The following is a 9,166-nucleotide window of genomic DNA, read 5'->3' on the forward strand; positions in this document are numbered from 1 at the left end:
AGGGGTTCGAAAGATTTTAGAAACTTAGAATGCGGCCTATGGTAGTAGGAGCCATATCCTTTGACTTAGGTATAGGAGTAGACAGAACGATTATTATGGTGCGGCTATGTGGTCTTGTGGTATGCCACTCGCTTTCGGATCGGAAAGTCCTGGGTTCTAGCCTCGCTCGGCGCATAGTTGAGTCCTTGGAAAAGGCTCTTTACTCACATTCTCTCACCGTACTCATGTGTAAAATAAGTACCTGGCTGTCTCTGTCCGAAAATAACCCCCTGTAATATCGCCGAATAGGCGTCATGTATCGTTCTACATGTTACATGTTGCTGTCGGAGAGGGACAAAGCGCTTTGAGCACGCTTAGGGAATATTGCTCTGTATAAATGCTCTAGTTTTATACTTAGAATGCGGTCTATGGTAGCAGGAGGCATAGCATTTGACTTAGGTATTGGAGTAGACAGAATGGTTATATATGGATACGTTGTCAATCTCAATAGGCGTAAGCCATTTGTCAAAATAAAAAAATAAATGATATATTGAAAACTTTGTGGAGAGAGAGAGAGAGAGAGAGAGAGAGAGAGAGAGAGAGAGAGAGAGAGAGAGAGAGAGAGAGAGTGAGAAAGAGAGGGAGACAGCGATAGATAGATAGATAGAGAGAGAGAGAGAGAGAGAGAGAGAGAGAGAGAGAGAGAGAGAGAGAGAGGGAGGAAGGAGAAGGTAAATAGACAATAGGTATTAGGTAAATGTGGAGGAGGGAAGGCTCGGAGGAACGGGGAGGCTAAACAAGGATAAAGAATTATTGATGGAGAAAATGACTATTCGTATTTGTGACCATACTTGAGGGTTTGATATATAAAGAAAACGAGGCGTAGAGTTGGAGTGGAAAGGTTAGCTAAATAGGTTGGTAGATAGATGAATAGAGAGAAAGGGAGAAAGAAAGAGAATGAAAGAGAGAGAGAGAGAGAGAGAGAGAGAGAGAGAGAGAGATAGAGAAAGAAAGAGCCATTTTATATCTTAACGAAAACGCTTGAAATATTACTCAGGAAAAGTGCAAATTTAATTAGCATATAACATAAATTACATTATTTAATATAAATAATATCAAATCAGTTTTTAATACCCATCAAAGTTTCTATTCCAGAATTTACATTATGAATTAATTGCTAAAAGCATTTCTTTAATTATCTAATTCACTGATTTTGAACACGGTATAATAATGTGAAAAACATATTTAATTTTTCAGTTTTTTAACGTAACAATTTTCAAATGAAATCGTTCTCTTCTTACTGCCACACTTTAAAAAAAACCCAACAGAAACACGTTCTTAAAAAATGACGAATTTGGGCCAGAAAAGTTGTCCTTCAAATATCGATTGATTAAAATGACCCTCATCGGGAAGTCCCAATATTAGAGAGTTGTTGACAAGATGAGGGTCATTTAACTCACTCAACCCTAACACCGAGTATATCCGTAGTATACCCTGGGTTACTTTTACTCCATGCCCATTTATTACATTTTTCTGAGACAAATTATAGGTGTAGTATCAAAGCTTTTGTTTTTTATATTTACATCTTAATGCTAGTTGAATAAAAATATCTATGTACATGCTCATTTTTAATACATTTTTTCCAATTCTGAAAAGTAGCAAAATTCTCTAGGATTGAGTGATTTAAAAATCAATCGATAATTGAAGAGCGAGTTTTCTGGCCATAGTTTTAAATAATAAGTTGTTTTTAAAGAGAATGGCAGAAATAATACCAGGAATTCAGACCCTTTCCCTATCATTATACTGTTCTTATTCCAAAGATCCAAGGATCTTGTGTTACTCGTTATTTAGACACTTGTCTTCCCCTAGGGCCACTCAACCTTAAATCAATCTTCTCTTTATCTTCGTTCATCTTTTCTCTTGTTTATTTTTTTTTCAAATACTTTTTTGATGTTGTAGATGTTGATGTTGTTGTTGTGGTTGGAGTTTTTTGTTTTTGTTGTTGTTTTCCACCAATATAAAGCAGCCTACCGCCACTGCTCTCTATCTCTATATCTCTCTCTCTCTCTCTCTCTCTCTCCTCTTTCCTCTCCCCCTTCTCTCTCTCTTTTTACATCTCATGGGACATTCTTCTTTCTTTGTTATTTTTTGTAGGTGTAAATGTCGCTGCTTGTCCGTTCTAATTTATTTACAACCTACTCGGTGTTAAGTCAGCGGCGGCTCGACTGAGCTGTTTATTTACCCGTCGACCGACGGGAATTGACTCTCATGTGGCGAAAATTATTTTCACAGCAGTATTGTGAGTGAACATACTTGCCAATAGGATTCAATAGTCGAATGTCACGTCCGCCCAGCAACCAGCAGCTTGGTTCTAAACAAAGACAATCTGTACTTTTTATTCATCATGCTGGCTAGAACTTTTTCACATGTCATGGGAATTGACTGTCATGTGGCGAAAAATATTTCACAGCAGTCCTGTGAGTGAACATACATGCCAATAGGATTCAGTAGTCGAATGTCACGTCCGCCCAGCAACCAGCAGCTTGGTTCTAAACAAAGACAATCTGTACTTTTTATTCTTCGTGCTGGTTAGACCTTTTTCACATTTCATGTGATCAGAATGTATTAAAGTCAAAACATGATCAGATTTAAAATGTTTTTCTTCTCTGGATACACTTTCATGCTCGTCGTAGAAGTATTTCATAAGGGCGGTGATGGAGATAATGGCGTCCGCCATTGTTCCGATAGTTTAGAACCAGTTACTTTGCATGATTACGAGGGAAGTGACGTCACATCCGTTGAACCCTATTACTTCTCTAGCGTCTATCTGGATATTTAAAGGGATGTATTCATGTTTTTATTGGTTTCTTTTTTTTTTGTTATTTGCTGAATAGGGGTTTTATACCCGAAACGTTCCTGGTTTGGTATTTTGCCATGTTCGAAGCTGTTATTCGAACAATAGCAAAATACCAAACCAGGAACGTTTCGGGTTCAAAACCCTTCTTCAGCCAATAGCAAAAATAATAAAACACGAATACATCATTTAAAATGCAGACAGACGGCTTAACAAGCAAAGAGAGCGAGATCTATCCCTGGGTGCAGTCCAGATTCTTTTCTGACCCCCCCACCCCCTGTCCACCTAGCACTGATTGGGTAGCTGGGTCTATTAGATATGGCGGAAAGTACTTTGCGATAGACTAGTGTATTATCCAAAGGGCCGAAAGCATTTGCTAGCCTATTGTCCGTTTCACGTTATTGAAACCGAGATATACTCCGGCTTCCTGGGCCTGACGGCTTAAAACAAAGAGACATTTTTAAAAAGTGCCCGCTGAAAACAGAGAATAAAATTAATGCCGAAACGTTGGGTATCAAAGCACGGGGGAAATCAAGGGATTAATTCCCCCCAATCAACTTTTTTATTCTAGACCTAAATTAACCACTTGACTGCCATACAAAGACAAAGACACGTATGAAAAAAATTGGCCAGCAAACTCGTCTTTCAAATATAGATCGATTTAAACGACCCTCATCTTGGAAAAAATTACTCAAACCTGGGGCTTCGAGAAGTTTAGCAGGTACATGGTTATACTTGAGCTTAAACTTGAGGTTTTACAACGAATATCCACTAATCGTACTCAAAGCGCTTTACAAAGGGTCCCTGACACATTACACGTAAAACGAGTAATGACACCTGTTAGGCGATATCACATTTTCCCCCCGACAGGACGGCGTTGTTAACGGCCAGGTGCTCATTTAACACATGAGTACGGTTAGAGAATTGAAGTAAAGGGCCTTTTCCAACGATTCAACAATGCGCTGAGCGAGGCTCGAACCCAGGACCTCCATATCCGAAAGCGAGTGTCATACCACAAGACCTCATAACCGCATAATGAAAACGTATTGAAATTAAATTGAACGACTGCGAAAATAATCGAATCGAAATGAAGAGGCTGGGCCGCTCGCTCTACGTAGGGTTGACTTACCAAATTTGTATAATTTTATAACTCATGATGCATCGATTTCTGGTTGAACATGAAGACATAGATAACGATTGGAATTAATTTTGTCTCGTAAGGTGTGATAACGACCTGCTGTTTTTTATACACCAAGACGTTAATGATGTGAATATTATTTTTTTTTCTCCTATATTAAATTTATTATGGTTGTTATGAGGAAACTGTGAGGGTTAAGATTGTTCGGTTGGTAGAGCACTTGCTTCACACACACACACACACACACACACACACACACACACTAACACACACACACACACACACACAGAGGGACCGAGATCGATCCCAGATGAAGTCGAATTTTTTCCCACCCCCTTGTCCACTCAACAATGTTTGACTAGCTGGATCTATTAGATCTGACGGAAACTAATTTGCGATAGACTAGCGTCCTATCCAAAGGATAGTTAGCAATTGCTACTGTCCGTTTCATGTTGTAGAAACCGGGATAAACGCAGGCTCCATGGTGCCCAATGGCTCTGAGGGATTAGGAATTTGTGACCTGCCTTTTAAAGAGGGTATTCTAATAGGGTGATTTCAGTGTTGAAAATTGAATGTATTGTCATAGAAATGAGACCTGGGCTCACATTTTTCTTATTCAAATTTCTTTTGTACATCATAAAATTTAAAGAAAATGAACAGTGTGTTGTAGAGCATGTTTTGCTAAAGAAATTATGTATGACAAGAAATGTACTGCTATTGTGTCAGAGTGATAAAAAAATCTATTTTTGTGTTAGTTGGGTGTGCAGTTTTGGGAAAAATCTTGAAAAATGGCTGGTAAGGAGAGAGATGACTCCTCATCTTGGCAAAGATTCTCAAACCTGGGACTTCGCGACGTTATACCGGTTTTAAGCGATGATCTATATTACGCTTGTTCCATGATCAATATTATCTGCTGCCGGGGCCTGCAATACATAGCAAAACAAACACAATATGATGAGAAATTATTGCACAAATTGAACTTCAATTTACGAAGATTGTGTCTATATGTCTGTAGCTATTAATCTTCTCTTATTACTTATGCTTCAGATGATTGTTATTTCAATTTTTGTTATGACTAGATACCAGTATTGATCATTTTAATTGAAAGAAGGGCGTGAGTGGTTTCCCTCATCACGGGTGGGTACGTTCAAGGTTCAAAAACGTTTATTTTAGGCAATTGCCAATGTAACTCATAAAAGAATATATTTTTTCAACAAATCAAATAAGTAAAATCAATAATAAAGCAAGGCAAACAAATAATATAATAATGATAATAACAGTAATAATAATAATAATAATAATAATAATAATAATAATAATAATAATAATAATAATAATAATATAATAATAACAATAATAATAATAATAATAATAATAATAATAATATAAATAATAATAATAATAATAATAATAAAAATAATAATAATAATAATATATAATAATGATAATAAAAATAATGATAATTATAATGGTGGTAATAATTATGTAAAATCAATTAAAGATTTAATTAATAGTTTAGTTATTTAATAGATTTTTAGACCTTGGTACAACTCAAATAATTCACGTCTTATTGATCAACATAAGATACTCGTATGACATGACGACAATGATTTTTTACACTGTACAATGAGATTTGTTTCCATAAGATTTATATAACCATGAACTATTCTTACAGCAAGAGTAATATTATTGCCGCTACAACTACTACCACAACTTCTACCACCAGTACATCTACTACTACTACTACTACTACTACCACCACCACCACTACTACTACTAACACCACTACAGCCACCACTACTATTACGTCTACTACATCTACAACTACTACCACAACCACTACTACCATCACTACTGCTACCACTACCAACACTACTACCACCACTACTACTACGACATTACTACTTCTACTACTACTACTACTACTACTACTACTACTACTACTACTACTACTACTACTACTACTACTACTACTACACTACTACTACACTACCCCCCCTCCTGCTATCACTATCACTACTACTACTACCACCACTACTACTACCCCCCCCTGCTATCGCTACCACGACTGCTGCTGCTACTACTACTACTGCTACTACTTCTAACACCACCACCACTACCACTACTATTACTACTACTACTACTACTACTACTACTACTACTACTACTACTACTACTACTACTACTACTACTACTACTACTACCACTACTACTACTACTACCACCACCACCACTACTACTACTACTACTACTACTACTACTACTACTACTACTACTACTACTACTACTACTACTACTAATACTAATACTACTACTACTGCCACTACTACCACTACTACTACCACTACCGTTGCTATTACTACTACCACCACTTCCACTAGCACCACCACTATTACCACTAATAATAATGCTAATAATAGCAACAATAACAATAATAATAACAGAATCAATAATATCATTAACGCTATCACCACCGTTACTACCATCATCACCATCACTACCACCATCGTTATCATTATCATAATAAAAATAGCAATAATAACAATGCACAGTGAGAGTGAAAATCAACATCAACAGACAATACTAATGATGTCAACAACAACGGAAGTGACGATGATCTTCATTGATTACCAATCATTATCTAATGTCACAAGATACTCATGCATTACAAGTAGCGAAAAATAAGAATTATACATATAGATACGTTAATTTAAGATATTTCTCATATGCGTGTCAAGCTCAAGACATGCTCGATTATAATGACTGACAATCACACACGCCCTTCCTACATACATATGCACCCACCCACTAAATACACACACACACATACATACACACACACATACATACACACACATACACCCACACACACACACTGATCTACGAAATCACATGTACAACAAACAGTGAGAAAAATGTTAATTCAAAGGATTCAATTATGGCTAATAGACTAAATATTCAAATAATATATGTCATAATCTTATACATTAATGCATACCACAATGAAAAAAAAAAAAAATTAAATGTATTTTAATTCTCCAGTAATACCAGGTGCCTAACTAACATTTTTTTCATATTCGATCAAAACTTTTCGACAAAAAATTCCAAATCTTCGCAATTCTGTCCCTGTGGAGTTATTTACAAATTGTATAAACTTGCACATATTGGGCTTTTCAATTAAATACTTAGGTAAATATTTTCCTCTGAAATAGTTATACCGTCTGCATTCACAGATTATGGGTACTCATCTTCAATTGAGTTACAATTTATACAGAGCCTAGAAGGTAAATCAATTTTTGCTCTCTGCCATCTCCCCCTTTCGCACATAAAATTATGAGAACCTCATCCAATTTTTGTAATGGCGAATCGAATTACTTTTTCTTTAATATCGAATATATAGCGTACAGAATTGTCATTGTCCAAATGTTTATAAAGTCTATGATCGCTAGTGGATGTTATCTCCTCTTTACATTTTTGTAAAAAAATATCGCTAAGGCGTTGACTGAAAGTATGTAAAAATATATTCTCATTTTCAACGTATTGATTAACCCAAACGTATCCAAAACCATATTTACACAACATTCCTCTTAGCAAAGTTACCCAGTTAGTACAAGAGATATGCTCTGTAGCCTGTGTTAATAATTTATTATAAATTGTCTTGACTGGATTGTTTTCTTGTAGTTTTAAAATTTTAAACCAGTATTTAATTACTCTTATTGATCGCTGATTGATTAATGGGAATACTTTTAATTCATGATATACGAAAGCTGACGGTGTAGCTTTCCTTACCCCCAGTATGGATTTTAAGAATCCTAAATGCATTTGTTCCATTTTTACCGCTTCACAATAGCCCCATATTTCGCACGAATAATTAAGTATTGGTGATATTAGAGTATTAAACAGATGGAGTTGGGTGGAAGGTGATAATTCCTGATATTGGTGGAGCAGAGAATATAAGTTAAACATTGGAGTGCCTTAATAAAGGAATTCGTGATACTAAGCCGCTAGAAGCTGGGCACTGGAAAAAAAGTATTGAATAAATAAAAACGAAATAACAAACACGGAACTTTTCGGGCTCAAAACCCTTCTTTGCGGCTATGTGGTCTTGTGGTATGACACTCGCTTTCGGATCGGAAGGTCCTGGGTTCGTGTATCGCTCGGCGCATAGGTGAATCCTTGGAGAAGTCTTCTTTACTCACATTCTCTCAACGTACTCAGGTGTAAAAGGAGTACCTGGCTGTTAACAGTGTTGTCTCTGTCAGAGAAAAGAAAATTGTAAAACCGCCTAACAGACGTCATGTCCCATTCTAAATGTTAAATGGTACTGTTGGCCAGGAACCCCTTGTAAAGCGCTTTGAGCACGTTTAGTGGATATAAAAGCTCAATTTTTGTTGTCTTCCGAAAGACGTAAGATAAGTAAGCTTGGAACGTGCAATGTTTGGGTTTTAAGTAATGCATTAAATCGGTGTTTCTTTTTTACGAAACCCGCCGAAACCCGACAAAGTTATGGGAAGTAGGCAGAAGTGGGGAGTGAACCTGGGACTCAGGGAAGTGTACACCATTGGGGAGTGGACCTGGCACTGGGTGTCGGCGGTTTCGTCAAAAAGAAACACCCGTATTAACCCTCTCCTTACCACCAACAGCAAAATCGTCACATTTGTTACGACACAATATACATGTTTCTTATTCAGATATATCTTGTACATCGCAAACTTTGAAGAATGATCTTTGTTTAATAATAAGAACATAAAGTTGATTTTGTAGAGAGCTTGTTTGAGTTGTAAAAATAAATTTTTCTGCTGGGTAAGCCTGACATTTTTGGGAGAGAGAGAGTTAAATAACTATCTATGTGCTCCTCAATACTCGAATAGATAGTATTTTTTTCAGGTCACAGCCTAGTCAGTCCTGGCTGGTAAAATAAAATAAAACAACTCTAGATTTAACTCACTCAACCCTAACACCGACTATATCCATAGTTTACCCGGGTTACTTTACCTTTACAAAAAGTGCACGAAGCTTTTACCCCATGCCTATTCATTACATTTTTATGAGATAAATTTTAGGCGTGGTATCAAGGCTAATGTTTTTAGTTTTTGCATGTTAACGATCGTATGCTAATTTTTAATACATTTTTTCCAATTTTGAAAAGTAGCAAAAATCTCTAGGATTGAGTTAGTTAATAGGTAAACGCGTAT

Source organism: Berghia stephanieae, chromosome 3 (genome assembly GCF_034508935.2).
Source record: "Berghia stephanieae isolate SIO BIC M18660-M18661 chromosome 3, UCSD_Bste_1.3, whole genome shotgun sequence".
Lineage (NCBI taxonomy): Eukaryota > Metazoa > Mollusca > Gastropoda > Nudibranchia > Aeolidiidae > Berghia > Berghia stephanieae.